Raw genomic sequence first — 22,119 nt, forward strand, 5'->3', positions numbered from 1 at the left:
CCCAGCCGGAGGCTCTAAGGGACCTCCGTGGGGGGTCGAGCCACCAGCCCAAGACCGCGCAGACGCCGTAACTCAGACGCCACCCTCCCTCCACCCCTGCACCTGGGCACACGCACAGCGGAGGAAGAAGGGACTCCAAGCCCACCTCCTCAGACCCACAGAAGCCCTCGACACGTTCCTGAGCAGGAATCCTGACACCAAGTGGACACAGACATCTTTAAACGACTCGCACCCCGGTGACCTGGAGCCACCGGAGAGTAAAGAGGCCCCGAAGGCCGCCGCCCTGTGCCCAGCCTCCTGCTCTACGCGGATTCTCCCCTGGGGAAGAGCATCCCCAGGAAAAGGCTGATGGCACTCCAACGCTAACGGATTGGCCAAGTAATTACTCAAAGCCAACTCCCTAATGTGGACTTTTCACAAATGCCGGTAAGCCTTTGGTAGGAAGGGGAAGTTTAAGAAGACTTATTTCTGGGGCCGGCCCCGCGGCCAAGCGGTTAAGTTCGCGCACTCCGCTGTGGCGGCCCAGGGTTTCACTGGTTCGGATCCTGGGCGCGGACATGGTACCGCTCATCAGGCCACGCTGAGGCGGCGGCCCACGTGCCACCACTAGAAGGACCTGCAACTAAGACATACAACTATGTACGGGGTCGGGGGGGATTTGGGGAGATAAAGCAGAAAGAAAAAAAAAAAAGAAGACATTTCGTTAGCTAAGGGGAAAAAGTTCCTTGACGACATCACTGAGAGGAGAGGTGCCAGGCGCTCCCCTTGTCAACCGTGGGTCACTTCTAACTGCAACACTGAGCACCCTCACACAAACACGATGTCATTAAGCTGGGGAGAAAGGAAAGCACTCACATTCTCCTGTCAGTTTTTCAATGGAGCAAAACTCCTCTGAAATAATTAAAATTATCTGCCAACTGCCAACGTTTCTCAACATTTTAAGAGTTTTCTCTTTACTGGACAAAGGAACGGATAAAGGTTCACCTAACAAATAATCCAGCTGCCAGTCAAAATACGAAAAGAGGCTGATTGAGGTAATTCTAGAAAATCAATTGACAAACAGGTGGTGTAAAGCTCATTCCTAAATTAATCATTTGCAACTCAAAGTCAGCATTACCATCTGTGGTCAATTAGAATTTGACTTTATAAGGCTAGCCCACAAAAGCCTATTTGAGCCATGATACAGAACTGAAATACTTACCCCTGGGGGATGAAAGGAAGCAAGCCATATTGTTACATTCCACAATGGAAAAGAGTAAAGTGAAAACATTTATTTTTTTCTCGAATGCTGTTATCTCAAGGGTAACAAATAGAAGGGGATGGGGATGGAGACAGTTTACAGAGATCTTGAAGGACACGTGAACATTTTTGTGGATATAGTCAGCTAACGCCCATTTTATCTAATTTCTTCTTCAAGAGTCTATGACTGTGGGTGATCAACTTCCAGCCTGACAGCATGAGGAGCTCTGCTGACCTGCTCCCCAGTGAAACTCGTGAGATTAATAGATCAAAACAACTATTCGTGGGGCCGGCCCGGTGGCACAGCAGTTAAGTTCACACGTTCCGCTTCAGCAGCCCGGGGTTCGCCGGTTCAGATCCCGGGTGCGGCCATGGCACCGCCTGGCATGCCATGCTGTGGTAGGTGTCCCACATATAAAGCAGAGGAAGATGGGCATGGATGTTAGCTCAGGGCCAGGCTTCCTCAGCGAAAAAGAGGAGGACTGGCAGTAGTTAGCCTAGGGCTAATCTTCCCCCAAAACCAAAAAAACAACTATTCAAAGCCTCTGACCTGGTCCTAAGGGCAAATAACAAATGAAGAAACATCTATTTTTCAAGAAAATCTATGAAGATTCCGTGGAAAGGGACGAGTCTGCGGCTTCTGCACCAAGACTGCTCCCTCCCCCACCCCAGCTCCAGGAGGTAGAGACTCCAATCTAGAGGCTGCAGCCAAGAACACAGGCTTCCCGTCCCCTCGCCCCCATCAGAAGGACTTCTTCCTGGGAGGGGCAGGACAGCAGCATTTCCCACCTGGGCCCCCAGCTACCTGGCGCAGAGGGAAGCATGGTGGAGATGTGCGGGCTCCCAGGTTCTGCCCAACTTCCACTCAAGGAATAGAGGCTCACGCCACACCTTGGGTGGCGCGTGCTGAGAATCCTGGCCCTGATCATCCCCGCCCTCGCTCTCTGAGGCAGTGGTTCCAAGGCTGCAGAGACCCCAGGCTGCTGCCCACCCCTGCCAGTGCTCAGCTCCTAGAGCACAGGTGTCACTCAGAGGAGCCTGCCATTGTCCGCACCAGGCTCCAGAGCCCTAGTTCAGAGATTTTCCGGTGGGGGGGCGGGGGGAGGCAGTAAGAGAGCTCCTAATCTCGTCCAAAAGGAGCTGACTCCACGGGTGAAGTTTAAGCCTAAGGGCGCTCTCAAGAACAGTGGGGGTCAGGTGACAGGCAGCTGGGCAGCTGGGAGGAGATGACCGGCTTTCCCAAGACACAGCCCAGACGGTACCCCGCTGGTGTGCAGGAGGGAACTGGAGCTTCGGGGAGCTGGGAGGAACCCTCCTGGGGTCAGGGCAAATACCAAACTCTGACCTGGAGACAACTCCTAGAAAGGAGGCAGGATTTGACTGGGTTCGTGTGTAGGGGAATTTATGCCCCAGGGCACTGCTGGAACTAGAGCAATTGGCTGGCAATTAGTGGAGTTAACAGCTGGGTGGGTCAGGGACAGAGGGGAAGAGGGCCCCTACCACTGCCACTACCGCCCAGGGCGACTGGGGGCCTGTCCAGAGCCGCACCTCCCCGCCCCCCCCAGGAGCACAGCCGGGGGCCACAGACACAGGCTTCACTGAAATCATCCAGCTACTCAATAAACTGGTTAAAATGGTAGGTATATACGTTTTCATTGTACAAAATTAAGGTTTAACTTTATTTTAGTTCAAATGGATAGACAACAGTTTCAACACCAATAGTTACTCAAGTCATCCTTTCCCCTGCTGAAACGAATCGCTTTACTCCATATGGTCTGTATATTTTATCACAATTTACACACACACGGTGCCCTTGGAGAAAAGGCTGCTCCTGAGAGCACAAGACTGGCTAAAGAACACGGACGACTCTGTACTTCAGTATTCCACCGCAGGCCTGCAAACAGAAAGAAACTCCGGGAACACTAAAAGAAGTCATTCAATGTGCCTTGAAGCCTGACACACACTCCCTCAAGGGAGATGCTGTGTTCAGAAGAGCTGGTAAGAGGGTGAGGCCAGAAGTGGAGGGACCAGGCAGGTATTGCAATGACGCAGGCAAGACCAGGTGAGCGAGCGCACTGTAAGAGAAGTCGGAGGGCTCCGAAGATGCCCTGGAGGAGAGCCAACAGGATGTGCTGACAGACCCAACAGATCTGAGAGGAAGAAAGGCCCAAGAGCATGCCAAGGATTCCGGCAGGAGCAAGGGAGGGACGGAGTCACTACGTTCCGAGAAGGGAACGAGCATGGGAAGAGCACGTTCTGAAGAGAGGGGCGGAAGTCCAGTGTGGACTGCTCCATTTGAGATAGCATCAGACACTCACGCGGAGTGAGATACCCAGTGCAGAGCTGCAATTCCCTGTCTGGAGTTCTCGGGAACGTTGGCCAAGACGGGATAGCAATTGCATTCCACGCAAATGGACAAGGCACTGAGCGCAGACAAGAAGAGATGAGGTTCCAGCCCTGTGACAACCTAACATTGGACGGCTGGGAGATGAGGGGCATCAACAAAGCAGACTGGGAGCGGGCAGTGGGCAGGAGGACATGCCGGAATCCAGCGCTCCCAGCAGGAATCAGCCCTATCTCTGATGCTGGCTGACCGATCACTGATAGGTGGATCTGCTGAAAGGCAGGTCAGCGGTGACCGTGAGAACAGCAGTTCTGGCGCAGCGGCAGGGCCGAAAGCCTGACTGGGCTGAGGTCACTAGAGAGCAGGAGGAGAAGCGAAAACTCCTTTGAGGAACTGGGCGGTAGAGGGGGAAGAGAAACAGGGCAGGGGCTGCAGCAGACATGGGTTTAGAAAGACCTTCTGGAGGACGAGACAGTGTGCGTGCTGACTGGCAGGAAGCCAGGGGAGCGGTGGGACTGACAGAGTAACTCCCCTGAGTAAGCGCGAGCAGATCGGGCCAAGCGGCCAAGTGCAGAGGTGGCCTTTCCTGGGTGCACACAGTTCGCCCACAGTAAGAGGAAGGGCAGCCGAATACACGGGCACAGATCCAGGTAAATAGGTAGACATGTGGTGAGAGTTTACGCAAGACCTCTTCTGATTTCTTCCGATTTCACTGAGAAAACAGAGGACTTGGCGTTAAGTTTCAGGGTGGGTGAGGAGCGCTGGGGAGGGGAAAGGGGAAGGAAGAAAACAGCCACCTAGAAGAGAAGAGTCGCTGTTTGACAGTCACGTGACTGTGGCGGCATGCGGGTCCACTTCCGGTCACTGGTCACGACAGCGGACGGAGAACGCACTTACTGGGTGCAGGCTTCTGCCGGTGAGTACAGTGAAGTGAAAGAGGCGAGGGAGGGGCAGGGCGTGCAAGGCTGTGATGATAACGGACCATGGGATTTCAGGGGGGTGAGGAAGAAGGGAGAGGGGAGAAGGGCGAGGGACCATGACAAGTGGCAGGGGACCTGCAGTCCCAGGAGGGTTGAGTATCAGCGTTTTATTTTTAAGTCTTACTAGCTGTCATGGACAAATTTCGCCACCTTTAAATGAAACGCCTAGTCGAAGCACAACAAGGTGGACACTGGACGCTTCATGGGGTGCGTCGAAGCTCCCCTGCGCACCGGGACGAGGAGCTGGCTCCTACACGGACTCACACCGCCTGGAAAGAGGGAGCTCCGCCCCGGAGCCCACTTGCGCTCCCATCGAGCCCCTATGCTGGATGCCTGTCACCTCGCTTTCCCGTGACCTCCTCCCGCCCCGCTCCCCGGGCAAGCCTCTGTCTCTTTCATGCAGTTCCCCTAAGTTCTTCCTAACAGCCCAGACTGTCTTCGTTCACCTGTAAAGAGAATATGCTTCATTCCTATCGCTGGGTTATATCTCAAAAGAAATCTGTGACACACTGCTTTGGCCATGGTAGAAAACACATTTACAGAACTTGACAATTATTTTTACTCCTTAAAGGAAAACCTTTTCCCTTGGCTCAAAAGAATTCGACAACTGAAAAAGCATCAAAGCAAATTTAAACTTAGGAGTTTAGATACACATTAGACAGGAAATTCCAAAGTTTAAGATTCCAGAAGCACGTTCATATGTGCACTGTGTATCATTATTGCAGAAAAAACTAGCACAGGCTGAACAAACCCCAAATATGTGCAGTAAATGACCTCCTCTGTTACCATCACAGGAATCTAATTGTCAGCATCTACCTTTTTCCTCTTTAGAAAAAAAACGTTGCTCTAAAAAATACTGTAAGCCACATATACTACTAGTCTAAAGTGTCATTCTATTTACTATAATTAAAGTATCTCTGAAACTGAACAGATCCAATAATCACTGGGATACTTTCATTTAAAGTATAAGTCTGAGCAATACAGATTTGCATTTCCGTTTGACACTTTCTAGGATTGAGAACAGGGAAGGTAACAGCCATTAACACCAGCTCAAGAACTTGGTTTCACATAACGCTCAAAAATGCTGACATTTAGCATTTCTGGACAAAAGGTTCAGATCTGGATAACAGGTCCAGATTATGCAAACCAGACATTATTTATCAAAATCCGCCATGAGACCAATTTTAAGTTACGTCCTATGGATCAGATGCAACATTTAGCTCCGAAAGCAAAGAACATTCTTTCTTCCCAGTCATTCCAGTAGCTCCCAGCAACTGCAGGACTCTGGGCTGGAAGCAGCCGCCCTTCCCACTCCCCCAGCCCCACGTGAGTCCTGCCCCCCCCCCGCCCTCCCCCAAATTCTTCACTCGGCCATCCCACGCTGCGCTTCAGCATCTTTCACTCTCTAGCATCTCCATCAGTACTTTCGTTTTATGTTTTAGCTACTCTTCATTATTTTCGCTAACCTGCTGAAACAGGAGCGAAGCTTCAGTGGCGGCAAAAAGTACCCGTCCTCTTGGTGTGGGGACAGGGAGGGTAATAAACAAATAGAAACAGGGTCTAACTGTTAGCACACCAAACGAACCCCTGAAAAACTGACTTGCAGAACTGACAGATTATCTTGTGCCAGCAGAAGCTACCCGCTTCAGCCTTAGGTTTTAAAGCATGTCAAATTGTGAAATAAGGGAAATTGGAAGTTTATTTACGAGTCAGCAAATCATATGTTTCAAAACTCCAGCATCTTGATTAAAAGTGTGCTTAGAAAGGTTATTACAACTATCTATTCCTGTTAACAGACTATGTCTAACTGTCTGTTCATGTCGCATCTAACGACGGGAGAAGAGGCACAGTCAGAAGACAGCAAACTTTACGCCCTTGGAAAAGCTGACCGTCAGCTCACTAGACTTGTGGAAAGCCACTTTTAAGGCAACAGCACGGGATTTTCAGTCACTGAATGTCATTTGCAAGCAACAGAGTAAAATGCATAAGCAGTTACAAAGTCCCAATACATCTAATTTCTTTTCTTGTCGGTTTCTCTTTAAGAAATGGATACTGACACAATTTATGCTGCTGCTCAGCATTTAGGGATTCATAGCAGAGACTGTATAATCCGAACCGAAAAAGACAGTACAGCACAGTATTTCAGCGTCATCTCAACTTGGTTCACAGCAAACACACACCATGCGTATTTTTTACGTCTTTAAGATAACACAGAGACGGACACCCAGCAAACAGCTAATGCAGGTTACCCACCGGGACTGGGAAAGGGGGCTGAAGCGAGACTTCGTTTTTAATTTATATTCCTTTTTAAATTTTTAACTATGTACTTGCCTTGTATTTAAAAACAAACAAAAAAAAGACCAATCCTCCCTTCTCTTTTTGTCTCCCAAAACCATGCTAGAGCACAGGACGCGACCAGAATATGGACTGTCCACGTGGACACAGAACTTGTTCAGAAACACCTGCCCCCTCAGCCACCACACCCCAATCCTGAATCCTGTTCTTGCTCTCTGCAACCTGGCCTCAGGCCCCGCTGCTGCCCTGAAAGCGCTCTGGCTCAGACACAGCAATCCCCTCGCCTGCGCTAACCCCAGGCAGGCTTCGTGCTCGCTGACCTCGCCAACCACCGTCAGGGAGCATGCGATCCCACCTTCCCCTTCTCTTCCCCTCGTCCTTTTCCCTGCTCATCTCGTAACTGCTGAACAAAAGGTTCCTGGGTGCCCTGTTCACTCTCCACAACTGTGTCCTGTGTCCAAGACTTTAAGCCCCCACCCCGGCAACTGTCCAACTGCCCGTCAGACATCTCTACTTGGACGCTTAAACCACCTTCCCCGAACGGAGTTCATCACCCTCCTCCCTGACCCAGCCCCCAACTCCTCCCAGGCCCTCACTCAACTCAGCAGAGGACCCACCCAGGCAGTTGTCCAAGCCAGACTCCCGGACGTCACATCACCCACTTCCTCTCCCCCCACATTAACCAGCTGCTGGGTACTAATTCTGCCTCCTACCTGGATCTTCTGGAGGGTCCTCGCTGCCTCCTGCTCTGCCTAGGCCACCAGGTCTCCTTGGTCTGGAGGGTGGTTCCAGAAGTCAGCTCCCGCAGCTCTGACCCTGCCTCTCTCTCCAGCCTCCTCCTTCATCACTCTGTGTCTCCTACACGGCATGTCAGTCCCAACTCATCTACAGTTCCTAGAACACGTCTGTGCCTCGGCTGTGCCCTCTGCCTCAGGTCTGTGAATCGGCCGGTCTTCCCCTGGCCACCACTTGCCCTGCTCAGTTCACGGCCTAAGGGCCGTGTGCTGCAGAACAAAACACCCGTCCACCTCAGAGGTTTGCAGGCGGCACAGGGAACCGTGCTGTCCAGACCAGCTGCCTAAAAACCACCTGTGCAGCTGATGAAAATACAGACTCCTAGGCCTCAGCCTACTGAATCAACATTTCTGGGGTGGAACCTGGAATATGTATTTTTAAAGGCTTCCCAGGGGAATTCAGTAGCCATGCTGGGAAACAACTGACCTTTATGACCTTGGACTGGTCACTTAGTTCTCCATCTTGACCACTCATCTAAAAATACGGGGAGCAATATCTACGTTCTACCACGGCCACAAGTGTGACATCAAATGAGGACGCTGGAAATGAGCCACTCCGCTGAAAGGCCTCACTGTCAGCCCTCAAACACAGGCGACGGCCGCCACCTGGCCCCGCCCAGCTCCTTCCACAGCATCTCCGGGCGTTTCCACCAGGAGCAGGTGGCTAACAGGGTTCTGACGGGCTGATTTTTGCAATATTGCTAAAACGGATGTCACTTAAGTACCTTCAAACGTTAGCTCAGCTCTTAACAGAAGCATTCCCACCCATCATGGGGAAAACGATCACACGTACACTCACCTTCTTCCAACAGGGACCACTGGCTGGCTTTCCAGCCCGCCCTGTCACCTCCCATTACCTTCGCCACCACACTTCAGAGGCGGTCTGCACGCTGCCCCGCGTACCCGTGCTCATGCCCGCCCAGGTTCTCGCTGTCCGCCCCCTCTCCCTGCCACTCACCGACCTACCGCTCTCTAAGATCAGCAAACCTGAGCGCCACCCAGCCCTCCGCTCTCCCTGCGCTGGACCCTTCGCCAGCTGTCGGCCCCGGGGCCTGCTCTCGTCTTCCAAAACTCGTCTCTGCTAAGTGCTGAGCAGCCACTGCTCCCAACAGCAGCTCAAACCTGTTCTGCCAAAAACCGAACGTGACTTCCATTTGGAGGAGAAAAAAACTACCTTAGTGTTTTTTTTTTTTAATGTATGTATGGACCAGGTCAAAAATACACTGTGCCAGATGGTTACAGATTTACCCATAATGGCCAAAACCTGGAAGCAACCAAGAAGTCCCTCAGTGGGTGAGTGGATGAACTATGGTCCACCCAGACAATGGAGTACTATTCAGCACTAATAAGAAGGAGCTATTAAGCCGTGAAAAGATACCGAGGAATCTTAAATGCACATTCCTTGGTGAAAGAAGCTAATCTTGGTGAAAGAATCACATACTGTATGATTCCAACTATATGACATTCTGGAAAAGGGAAAACTATGGAGATGCTCGAAAGATCAGTGATGGCCAGGGCTGGGGGAAGGGAAGGATGCACAGGGGGAGCACGGGATTTCAGGGCAGTGAAACTACTCCGGATGACCTAAAATGGTGGACACAGGTCCTTACACACGTGTTCAGCCCACAGCAGGTCCAGCACCAAGAGCGAACCCTGACGTCAACCGTGGACTCTGGGTGGTGACGATGCAGTAGGTTCAAGGACTGTAACCAATGTGCCACGCTGGTGGGGGGTGTGGACAGTAGGGGTGGCTGGGGGAGTGGGGGGCACAAGGTATATGGGAAACCTCTGTATCTCCCCCTCAATTCTGCTGTACGCCCAAAATGGCTCTAAAAAATAAAGTTTATTGAAAGAAACCATCCTGTGCCTCTTTCCTAACTGTTGGCTTGGCAACTAGGGAGGATGCATTGTGTGGGAGTCTAATTCCAAACGAGCATCCTTTAGAGCCAAACCTGAGCATCTCTGTAGGATGCGGTCTGTCCACCGGCTGCAGGGGCACTGCCAGGCGGCAATAACACAAACACAACTCACAACTTGGTCTGCCCACTCTGACATTTGATCATTTTTGACATCTTAACTTTTTTTACTCTTGAGAGAACTGCATTACCTCACAGTAATTCAAACACTGATGTGAATTTCTTTTCCCCCCAAGACTGGCACCTGAGCTAACAACTGCTGTCAATCTTCTTCTTCCCTTTTTCCTTTCTGCTTTTTCTCCCCAAATCCCCCCAGTACATAGTTGTATCTCCTAGTTGTGGGTCCTTCTAGTTGTGGCATGTGGGACACTGCCTCGGTGTGGCCTGACAAGTGGTGCCATGTCCATGCCCAGGATCCGAACCAGTGAAGCCCCAGGCTGCCGCAGCAGAACCAGGGAACTTAACCACTCGGCCGTGGGCCGGCCCCTGATGTGACTATTTTATAACACTATTTTCAATCCACATCACTCAAATTCATAAAAAATGTGACCACACTGCTTTTCTTTTCTTTTTGAGATTTTTTACTACGACAAAAGTCACTAACATAAAATTCACCATCTTAACCATTTTCAAGAGTACAATTCAGTGATTTTCAGCATATTCACAATGTTGTGTTACCATCACCAGTAATTCCAGAACATTTTGGTCACGCCCCAAAAGCTGATCCATTAGCAGTCACTCCCCATTACCTCCCCCCCAGCCCCTGGCAGCCACAAATCCGCTGAGTCCACGGACTCGCCTGTTCTGGACGTTTCGTATAAATGAAATCACACAATATCTGTCCTTTCGTGTCTGGTGTCTTTCAGTCAGCATCACATATTTAAGGTTCATCCACATCGTAGCGTGTGTCAGGGCCTTGTTCACTTTTATGGCTGAATAACATTCGACCGCATGGATGGACCATGTTTTGTTTATCCCTTCATTCGCTGATGAACATGTGGGTTGCTTCCACTTCCTAGCGATCACGAATAATGCTGCTATGAACGTTCCTGCACAAGTTTTCATGTGGATTTATGCTATGTTTTCTCTCGGGTGTACACATGGGTAGACACATTTCTTTACAATGGCAATGAGTGAATTATTCCTTTCTTTTTTTTTTAAAAGATTTTATTTTTTCCTTTTTCTCCCCAAAGCCCCCCAGTACATAGTTGTATATTCTTCGTTGTGGGTCCTTCTAGTTGTAGCACGTGGGACGCTGCCTCAGCGTGGTTTGATGAGCAGTGCCATGTCCGTGCCCAGGATTCGAACTGACGAAACACTGGGCCGCCTGCAGCAGAGCGCACAGACTTAACCACTCGGCCACGGGGCCAGCCCCGAATTGTTCCATTTTTGTTCCTCATTTCCAATTTAAATTTCTAGCTATGTTAGCCATCACTCCTTTCTTCTTTGGAAGGCATCTGCTTTTAAGCAAAAATGGGGATTTACTCATGGGCAGTGAGTATAAGATTTGCTTCACGTATTTTTACCTTTCTGCTAAATAGTAAACCAAAATGTTTTCGGTTGTTACAAGCATGTTGTATTTAAACACAAATAATGTCTCACAATTAGTCAAGACAATGTGAAATATGAATGCACACGTATATTTCAAAACAATCTGAAATATTAGTGTGAAAGTATATTTCAGAAGCATAACATTTCAGTGCATAATAACAGCGAAATACTCACAGGCAAAAACATTCTGATTAAATTTTTCAAACGGAGCCTGAGCGGCAGGGGAGAATCAAACCAATGAAATAAAAAATCAAGGGCAGAAATATTTATTCAAATAGGAATGAGTGCCTTCTGGAATCTTCTAGGTAGGTTTTTTTTTTAAACATTACTTTTTTACAAAAGACGACTACCTTAAAGAGTTTCAGATAAATTAACAACACTAGATAATAATAAAATGAAAACACAATATGAAGCATATTAATGTCCAGTTTATATTCACACCATGTTTCAAACTTTCCAGTAAAGCAAGTATGTGATTTTTGGCGCTGCTCGTGCTTACTGGAGTATAAAATAGTTTTCATTTTCGAATACTTCCTTTCATAGATCTATGCACGTGCCAAAAAACCACTGAATCATAAAGAAACTGTCTTTAAAGTATGAGACCAGAAACTGCCTGCCTGACCTTGACAGCCTAAAGCCATCATTAGGAGCAGCGTAAAATCCACATTTCCACGGAGATGTTTTGGCCATCACAAACTTTTACAAAACAGGGATAGCAGCAGCAATGGAAGGATGCTCAGGACAGAGCTCTTTTTCACACCAACTTTTAAAACTTTGTTTTTTACAAATGGTAATAAAGGTATCCATGGAGGCCTCCCTTCCAGCCCTGGTGGCTCTTCAACTCGGCAGGCAGCTGAAGGCAGACGCTCCCCGTTTATCCCGAGGTTCGACGCGCGGAGAATCCAGTGAGACACGCATTCCCTCTAGTGCCTCTCCAGCAGGGACACGGCCTGAGGAGGGCCGGCCGGCTCGCAGCGTCCTCCTCCTCTCACAGCCGCACTGACACAAAAGCCGTAACGTATTTATTCTTCTCCTACCGATGGACACTTACGACTGTGCTTCCGCTCTTTAGCTCTGACAAACAGCATGGCAACAAATAACCTTGTACATGTATCATTCTGCACGTGTGCCAAGTGCATCTGCAGGATAAAACCTTAGAACTTCTGAGTCAAAGGTCAGTTGCAATTTTAATAGCTACTGCTAAATTATTCCTCCTGGGCCAGCAGCTTATGAAACACCTGTTTCCTGTAGCTCTGCCACCCTGGTGTGTTATTAAACCTTAGGGCCCACTTTCTTTTTTGGATCCATCTTCCATTCCCTGTCGCCCATCAAATAGGGGTCTCCAAAATCTTCTCATATGACAGGGACTGAACGCATGCCTGGGCATTTGGTGAGAGTTCCAGAGGCAATATGTTCTTCGTGACCCTCCGTCACTCCCCTGGCCCTCTCATGACCAAGGGAACTCTTCTGACATTTCACCTGCAAAGAAGGCTCAGCTCGTATGCGAGACTGTTGTACTTGCCCAGGTCTCTACTTGACAATCTGTGATACGAACGGCACCTTGTCCTTATTTCAGTCACGGTTATTCATTTTTCTCGGATCAAATACAATTGAGATTGGTCTGTGTTTACTTATCCTAACACACTTTTATGGAGTGGCCACCTCTTCTTTCACATTTCTCTATTTTTCTATGGAATGGCTTCTGATCATCTTCTCTTAAACTCATTCATCAGCAGAAGGTACAAACATCTGACTTGCGTCTTCGGTGCAGTCGTGCCCAAACATTTACAGAATGAAATGTTTCACGGTAAACTAACTTTTTAAATTTACTTTATTTTATAATTAGGATATTGTACTGATTTTTTAAAATTATGTACAAAAAGGAGGTACTGGATTGCTCTGAGGGACAGACCCAGAAATGGACCTGCTGGCTCCAAGACCTATGGAATTGAATTCTCAACGTTTCTAATGTTACAAATTGCAGTGTACTAAATAAAGATTAGTTTTACTGTTTTTGTCATTTCCTCATACATTTATAATTTAAGAGAGTTTGCAATGTCTTGAAAAAAACGTAACAATCTCAAACATAATCGTCTCCATCAATGATTAAGATTGCTTTGTAGCGGGCCAGCTGCATGGTCATTTTTATAGTCCCATGCAAAGTGAGGACTGTCTTACTACTTTTTAGAAGATAAAACATTATTTGCAAAAATAATGTTTTATTTCACTGCAATTTCTCTATGTAGAATCTTTGCCCTTTCTTTTTGGCCAGGAAGACTGCCCCCGAGCTAACATCTGTTGCCAATTTTCCTCTACTTGGCATGTGGGTTGCTGGCACAGCAGGGCTGACGAGTGGAGTAGGTCTGTGCCCAGGAGCCAAACCCGAAACCCAGGCCACTGAAGTGCAGTGCACCGAACTTAACCACACCAGGGGGCTGGCCCCAAATCTTTGCCTTTTTTAACCTCCCATGGCAATAAAGGACAGATTAAAATATTACGCTATTACATAACAGTAGAAAGAATCACAAACCTGTGATTATTCAGCTTGACACCCCAGTTATGAAGCTTATGTAAACATCACATACATAGTCTGTGTGCCTAAACACAAGGCGACTTCAAGGGGCCAGCCCCCCATTTCCCTACGAAGACGCTGCCCGAAAGCTTGGCCACGTTAACACACCCTTCCAGGAAAGTAGAGCACCAGCCGACTCTGACTCCGACTCAGCCCCACAAATTTATTACAGTAAACAGGCAGACAAAAGTGTTCCTGCCAGCTGCACGCTAAGTTACCACATCGAACATGCTTACTCTGCACTTACATCACCAGGCTTTAAAACATCTCCGCGAGACCCTTAAACTATGTTTCCTAGTCTTCCTTGCTTGACAACAGCAGCTCATCTTTTAGTGAGCCCTTGGAGACTCATCTGACAGCATCTACCACGAGGGAGTCCCTCCGTTAGGACGCTCCACCTGCGAGTCACTGCTCCGTCACTCACACTCCGCCACGTTCCAGAGCCACTGGTGGTCCCGCCTTAGCATGTGGTGGTATCCCTCCCGGCAATGATGGCTCCACCAAAACACGGAGCCAATAAAGGCATTGAAGTGATGGAGGGTGCCAGTGTTCCAGGCATCCTGAACCTGAGAGGGGAGGACAGTAACCTGATTAACGCCCCCGCTCCTCTAGTAAAATGACGTCATACTGGTCTCCCCAGCCCCTCTCAGGAACAGCTTTAGAGCTTACAGGTTAGCAATTCTCCTGAAAAGTCCTAGGCTGTGAGCAAGGTTTCCCCGATTCAGTTACTATTTTAGCATTTTTCAGGCTTGTCAGTAGTTCACACTAGCACTTCAATTCTGCAAAGAAAGCCACAATCCACTCTTTTGCGTGTGATGAAGCACTCTGTGAAGTTATTTCATGACCTTTATTACATGAGGACGTCCGAGATGTGGAAGAGCGTTTGGACACCACCCCCTAGGCCTTCATAGGTACCACCGAGCACAACGGCACAGAAAGGGATCTAAGACAGGACCTGCTCTGTCACACTTTGAGACTCCACTACTGACGGGAACAGAAATGTCAAACAAGACCCCCGCGGGTACTATTCAACAGCCCCACTCTGACGGCAACTGGGTCCCCGCACACTGCACCTCACTGCCCTAGAGCCACCCGCAATTCCCAAGGCAGGCAGGGAACGAGCACGGAGAAGCTGGGCCAGCACTGCAACACATACGGGGAGACCACACCTGGAAGCTCCAGCTGAGCGCACAGGACACCGAGGACAAGCGAGCAGCCTGCTCTCCTTTCCGTCTCTGACGAGCGTTTTGGACACACGGGACAGAAGGGCATCTCGGGCTGAGGCAGGGGTCTCGACATCAGCCGTGCCTGAAAGTTCTCCATGCGGGATTCCTCCCACGGCTCCATCACGCCGGGTCAGCAGAAACACAAGTTCAGAAGGAGCACCTACGGCTACCTGAGGCTACACTGACAGCAGCTCCTCCCCGCCTGCTAACAAGTCAAAGAAACACAGGAGCTGCGGCGTGCAAGGCCACGCAGCCTCGGCTGACAGTAGTGAGGACAGGTGAGCCCGAAGACGCTGTCGACCCCCTCTCCTGCAGTGTCCACAGCAGGAGTGACAACGGCCCCCGGAGCACACACAGCTGGCTGGTGGATCTCAGGTAAGGGTGCAGCGTCAACAAAGGCGGCCTCTCGGCACCTGCAGGGCCCCCATCACGCTGCCCCACCAGAGCGCTCTCGGAGAACTGACTCCAGCCCTCGGGGACCACCCTGCCGTGAGCTCACACCCTCGGTGCCTTTCTGTTCCTCTGTCGACCCTTCTCCTCCCACCCGGCGTGCCTGGCACACCACACCCCTCCGCAGCCAACCACCCGACACGGAGCAGGCCCGCCCAGCCGGCCCACAACTGCTCCCTCTGCTCGTGCTCGCGCGCCCGTGGCAGCTCCTCCTTCCCAATGCCGCCCCAGCCCCGCGCCTCCCGCATGCCCAACACGACGTCGCAGCCGGAGCTCAACCCTGCCGCTCTGTACAGGCTCCGCCGGCCCCTGAGAAAGACAGCACCTGTCCCTTCCGTGCAGCACCACACTCACACGAGTCTGCTCGAGGGAAAGAACTGCTCCCCTCACTGTTTCAAAATCCCCAGCCCGGGCGAACAATGTAGTGTTCAAACAACAGGTCCCCGTGGATCTGAACCAGCAACGACTACGTCTGACTGTGAATATTACCGCGTTGTAACCTTCTTAAACTGTCATGGCTCCGTGTATTCACGTCTTGCAAACCAGTCTCACACGAGCCTTATATTATAACCAGTTTTACCTACCCTCTAACTTAACAAGAAGGGCGTCTCAGAAAGAACCAAAGGTCTAAGTACAAAACTGGAACGGAAGCTACTTTATTAGGGATTTCCTCTCGAGGCTCCAGCAAGCTCAGGAGACAGCAATACCAGCTGGAGAAGGAGCAGCCCTATTAATCTGGACAATTTACTGAACAAAAAAGTTGGGAGGCACGATGCTAAGTACTCCTAAGACACAAATATTCATTGTAATAACTTTATACGTGCTTAATGCTTGACTGGTTTTCAAAATATTTTCCAATATTTATCACATAAAAGTAGATGTCACATACGACAGGAAGGCATACATAATGAGCTCACTTCACAGACTGGAAGACAGGCCCGGGCAGGTTAGTGACCTACAAAGGTCACTTGGCTGATAAGCAGCTCGGGACTCAGAGCTCAAGACGATGTCATCTTCAGGGGGAGATCCCACGGTGAGCACCCAAACCAAGCCCCCGCAGGCTGTACGCCCTCCCAGTCACCCGAGTCAGGGTTACGGGGTCTGCAGACAGACACCTCGCATCTAATGAAGGCCCATCTTCTGCAGGGTACAGCGGTGGATGCTTTATTTTAGTTCTCACTAAATCTGCCTATAATATTGGGAAATAAATAGTATCTCTACTTTACAGACGACAAAACGGTCTCAGAAGTGAAATATCTTGGCCAAGATCAGAAAGTTAGTAAGCAGAGGATCCAAGATTTGACACGGGTGTGGAGGGGGAGGTAGAGGAGGAGGGGAGGGTGGGAAAGAAGAGGAAGCCACTCAGCAGTCAGTGAAAAAGCAGACTGTTCCACGCTCACCCAGCAAGCCCACTGCCATCATCCCACGGGGAGAAAGAGGCTGGCCACACGCCCCACAGGAGATCTTTTTGTGATTTCTTTTGCCCCCTCAAGAATGACCTTGATCCTACTCTTTCATCTGCGTTTTTCTTAAAGCTGGTGGCATTTTGAAAAACTGGAGAAAAGATAAAAGGAATCACAGTAAAACCAGCCCCAAGCACCAAATCTGTCGTCTCCTAGAGATGGGAGCGACTCTGAATCCCAGTAGGAATCGGAGTTGGTCCGAGCAGACCTCACAGGGGTGACCTCGGCCTGGAGAGGCAGCTGGGGTCTGATGAAAGCGAGGAGAGGGAGAGGCAGTACCCGAGCAGGGAATCGCGCAGGACGAGGCGTCAGGGAAGGGGAGCAGAGTGAGCAGACTGGTTGGGCAGAGTGAAGGGGCATTTACAGAGGGAAAGATGTGGGAAAGGTGAATAAAGCCAGAACACGGAGCCATGAATGCCAAACTGCCAAACACCTGCTGCCATGGATAGGCCCTGCCAAAACCTTCTCATGCCAGAGGTCTGGGTTACCCTGGGAGCTAGGTGGCCTGGAAAGGAAGAAAGCACAAGCAAAGCCACCTCATGTAGACACCAAGGCCCCACGAACGGCCCAAGCTAGCGCACCAGAGCACAAAGGAAAACAGAAACGACGTGAGAGCAGAAAACACCAGACAGAGCTGCGGACTGGCCCTGCAGGATGAGCGAGGAAGGGCAGAGGAGGCGCGTGAAGTGGGGAGGGAGGCAGGGAGACTCGAGGCTGACCAAGGAGGAAGGCGGAGCAGGACCCTGGACTGAGACACAGCAGGACGTCTACGGGCCGTCTAAGGGATATGGCAAAACTCGGGGCTGGGCATGCAGGAGCATCCCAAATGTGGAGCTCCAGACAGAAACATGGCGATCATCTTCAAAAAGGGGACGGGTGACCCCACAGAGACGAAGGAATCTCCAAGATGACGACTAGAGCAGAGGGAGCAGAGGGCTAGGATTTAACATATTTCCTAGTCAGTGGCACAAAACTTTCGTTCAAATGAAAATAATTACCCAAGAATGTGTGGATAGCAAGTGCTTCCTTTCCCTCCGTCCTTCCCGCAGAGGTTTTCCAACTGGAACGAACCTAATGCCCGCCAGCGAGCGCAGCAAACAGAACCACGGAGACCCGAGCACAGGCGGTTCAGGAGCTCCCTGGAAATTAAATTACTGGCAATGCTTAAAGTTACTGCAAATTAGCACTACGTGTGTCACTATCTCTTTACACGGCATTACTATAAAACTTCCCAGCAGAGGCTCTTCAGACGAATTTACAACTGAAGGAACACCGGCAGCGTTTCAAAGCACAGAGAAACCCGCATCCCGAGTCCCAGACACGGTGGGCAGTGACGCCCTGCCCTCCACAGCTCGTGGGTTTCCAGGCCAGGCGGGGGCACGGGCTCGCAGCCTGGAAGCCGCGGAAAGAGCGGCTACTGTATTAACGCTTCCAGGTCTGCTGGAAACAGCTCCCTTCCCGCAGCGCCCAGCCCTGTGGACACAGTTGGGGAACATGAAGGGGAACGAACTGGACGTTAAGGGTTTGTACAAACTACGCAGAACCTATAATCAGGAATCTGCTTCCACACAATCTCTTAGTTCATCGTCAAACTTCGTTAGGAACAACTATTTCTATGGTTTGCACAAGAAAACAACCTCGGAATGCACATTCTCTCCAACTTAAACCCTTTATTCTAACCACCTACTACTTTGTCCTGCATGGGCCTTTCTCCCACTCTGGTGACTGTCAGGCACCCACCATACACACATCAAAAAGACACGCTGTCCAGTTTGTGAAACTGTCTCACAGAAATGGAGTCAAGATCATCAGGAAGGAGAATAAAAGTAACAAACGGGGGGGGGGGGCGGTATATAACTCCAAATCCCTAATCCCCGGGTTTATTTAACACGTGTTCTCTTCCGTTCTCGGGGAAGTCAGGGCAGGGGAGGGGGAGGTGGCAGTTGGCCCCGATAATCCCAGCCAGGAGGAGCGTTCCAGCTGCCATGTAAGTAACACTAAACTGCCTTCTCCAGCTGCAGAGGCACAGCTGCAGTGATTTCAGGCACGCTGTCACAATTTGTCACCTGTTTTGGCTGCCTGGCCTCTGAGCCCCTCACCAGGCCTGGGAACAGCACCGGGCCAGAGGAGCTGAGAGCCCCAGGCACTTACTCTCCCGGCCTCTCCTGCATTTGGGGCAGCGCAGGACGGCCCCAGGCCTGCCAATCTCAGACTTGAGACAAGAAGCGAGCAGTGTGCAGAGGCATCCTTTAATCGCGGGCCCCGCCGGGCAAGGATGCGGCAGGGGGGCAGCACTGGACCGAGACACGCCTGGTGTGGATGCGGCAGGGGGGCAGCACTGGACCGAGGCACGCCTGGTGAGGATGCGGCAGGGGGGGCAGCACTGGACCGAGGCACGCCTGGTGAGGATGCGGCAGGGGGGCAGCACTGGACCGAGGTACGCCAGCTCAGGATGCGGCAGGGGGGCAGCACTGGACTGAGGCACGCCTGGTGAGGATGCGGGAGGGGGGCAGCACTGGACCGCAACACACCCGGGGGGGCCTCCAGAGCTCTTCTCCCACCCTCCCATCGACGCGGGGAACCAAAGGCCTTAGAATAATTTATTTCTCTGCACGGATCACCAGGCAGCTTGTCGCTAAGCCCCCTGACTCAGCAAGTTTATTTTACTCATTACTTGTATTCTCACAATGTAGAACTTCACCCATCTTTCTCTACGAAAAGTATGAACGCACAGTAAAAACACCACCGCCTTTCAGATAAAATACCCCACACTGTGGACATACGGGGTGGAGAGAGAGACTGTCACTCTGTCCACCACTCATTTGCATACCGTTTGCACTTTTTCTTCGTCATTCTCCTTTTTTCCCTATTGGTCACGGTTAACTGTGGGAGTCAGAGGGAAGCACTCTTCACCATAACCAATCTCCACACTCATTCGCTACCGGCCTCTGAAGGGGCTCCCAAACCTCTCCGTGCCTCAATTCCTTCACTGTCAGACGGGCTGCGGAACAGGCCCCTGCCTTCCAGCACTATTTACAGTAGAAAGAATGCTCTACAGTACTGTTATGAGACTCAGGGAGATAACTCACAGAAAGAGGCTTAGAAGCAATAAATGCTGGCTATTATCTCATTTAATCCCCCAAACATCTGTCTACCCAGCCCTTGGACAGACAGTGCCTAACACACGGCAGACAATCAATATTTGCTGAAGCAAAACCGACAGTTACCGTCCCTAACTGACGGATGAGAACTCCGAAGGCTCAGAGACGAGGTAACTGACGCAGGGAACTCGGCGAGGATGGGGCGCGAGTCCGCCGACTGCCCACCAGGCTGCTTCCTCCGAGCCTTGCCCACCGGGACCGAGGGAGACCGGGGGTCTACCTACAGAGACGGACGGCAGCACAGGAGACAGGGCGGCACACACCCACACACCTGCTGCCACTGTCCTCTGCAGTCAGTCTGTCCGCCGGAGGAGGGACAGGCACTCAGCACGTTGCGTGAGGCGCCTTCAAACAGCACGAAGAAGGAGACGCCAGCTGGCTGACGGTCTCCCTTCCGTGTGTATCTCTGCGGGAGCTACAGGAGCTGAGCCACAAAACAGCCAAGTAAAATTCTATACGGGACTTCTTTAACTCTGTGCATCAACTGCATTTCACACTCAGTCAAAAATGAAGTCTTTCATATTTTCATTTGCATGAAAATAACACATCAGACTATCCTAGAATTAATACTCAAGACTCTTCAAAATACCCTTGCCCTGCCACAGCTGTTTCTATTGCAGGGCGCGCAGGCTATCGCGACCTCACCTGTCACTCACGTTTTCCCCATGAACTATTTTTAAGGCGGGAGCAAGAGTGTGTCCTAGCTTCTTAGCAGCACCCCGGGATTTCCAGAGATGTTAAGGGCTCAGAGACATTGATTAGTCTTCTTCAGCATGGCGCTACACGAAATCAATTTCCATATTACTACTGGCAAAGGTTTAAAAATACATAGGCAGGAGGGATAATTACCCATTTGCAAAGCAGAAAAACTTGGAAATGCAAGATATGCTTCAAGCTCCCAGATTATTTTCAGAGAAAGGGGAAATTTCCTCCTCAGAATAAGAATGAGCCTCTGGAAGCCACAAAGAACTCCCTCGGTGGACCTTCCCTGCCCAGCGAACCGCGATCCAAGTCAGCAGAGCTCGGCCAAGAGCTTCCTTCCAGCCACAGGGAAAAACCTACCAAGTGGAAACATTTTGTCCGCTCTCTCATGAGCATTAGCAAGCGCCGACAAGGCTTTCCCTATGCTTCATTTCTGAGAGTGAAAGGGGCACGACTGCTAATTGCCTGAGGATAAGAGGCAAAACCCAGGCCTACCCTCAGGCAAACCGGACCGTGGTCCCCCACCTAGAAGGCGTGAGTGGGACAGGGACGGGAGGAGCAAGACTTCCGACTATGCCTTTTTCTATACTTCTCGTTTTTGAATCACGTAAAAGCTTTATGTATTTGAAGAAAAATTAACTCCAGAAGAACAATGTAAACCCTAAACTTAAGAAGCAGCAGAAACAAATGAACTTTGCAACTTCCAACAGAAGGCCCGATTTGGGCAGGAACACCAACGGGCACTCCAACTGTTTATCAAATGTTGTGCGGTTATGTTACTTCACATTGCTTTGAAACCCATTATTCTAGCTATGTATTCTTAAGATAGGTTTATTCTAAGATCCAAAAGAACTACAAAGAAACTCTAAAACTTCACTCAACAGGATGATTATAACAATACGATATTAAAAGGTTTAAACTATTTTATGTGTATCATAGGATAAAAAAATTAAGGCTAATATCATTAGAAATCAAAACTGTCAGTCTAAGACAAGAAGTATAAAATAAGGGCCGGCCCCGGGGTCGAGTGGTTAAGTTCATGCGCTCCGCTTCGGGGGCCCAGGGTTTCGCGGGTTCGGATCCGGGGAGCAGACATGGCACTGCTCGTCAGGCCACACTGAGGCGGCATCCCACGTGCCACAACTAGAAGGACCTGCAACTGAGATATACAACTATGTATCGGGGGTTGGGGGAGATCAAGCAGAAAAAAGAAAAAAGAAAAAAAGAAAGAAAGAAATTAAGGGGAAAAAACTAGGTTTAATTTGTAAAGGAAATACCAATATGAAATCCAGGTTTTTCTTTTTGTCAAGATTTTTCTCCAGCTCTGTCCCGAAAAGAACCTAGATGTGAACCTCTGTGACAGTGAGCACACCGAGCCCCCAGATACTGATTTCTAAACAGCATTTCCCCACCAAAAGGAACCAGG

At 50.1% G+C, this 22,119-nt stretch overlaps 1 protein-coding gene across 35 annotated transcripts in view; it reads right to left on the reverse strand.

Annotated features, from left to right (window-relative positions):
• The window catches only part of LOC138916646 (liprin-alpha-1-like), a 114,599-nt gene that overhangs the window by 61,172 nt on the left and 31,308 nt on the right, over positions 1–22,119 (reverse strand). The gene's annotated exons all lie outside the window — the stretch shown is intronic.

Source organism: Equus caballus, chromosome 12, assembly GCF_041296265.1.
Source record: "Equus caballus isolate H_3958 breed thoroughbred chromosome 12, TB-T2T, whole genome shotgun sequence".
NCBI classification, from domain to species: Eukaryota; Metazoa; Chordata; class Mammalia; order Perissodactyla; family Equidae; genus Equus; species Equus caballus.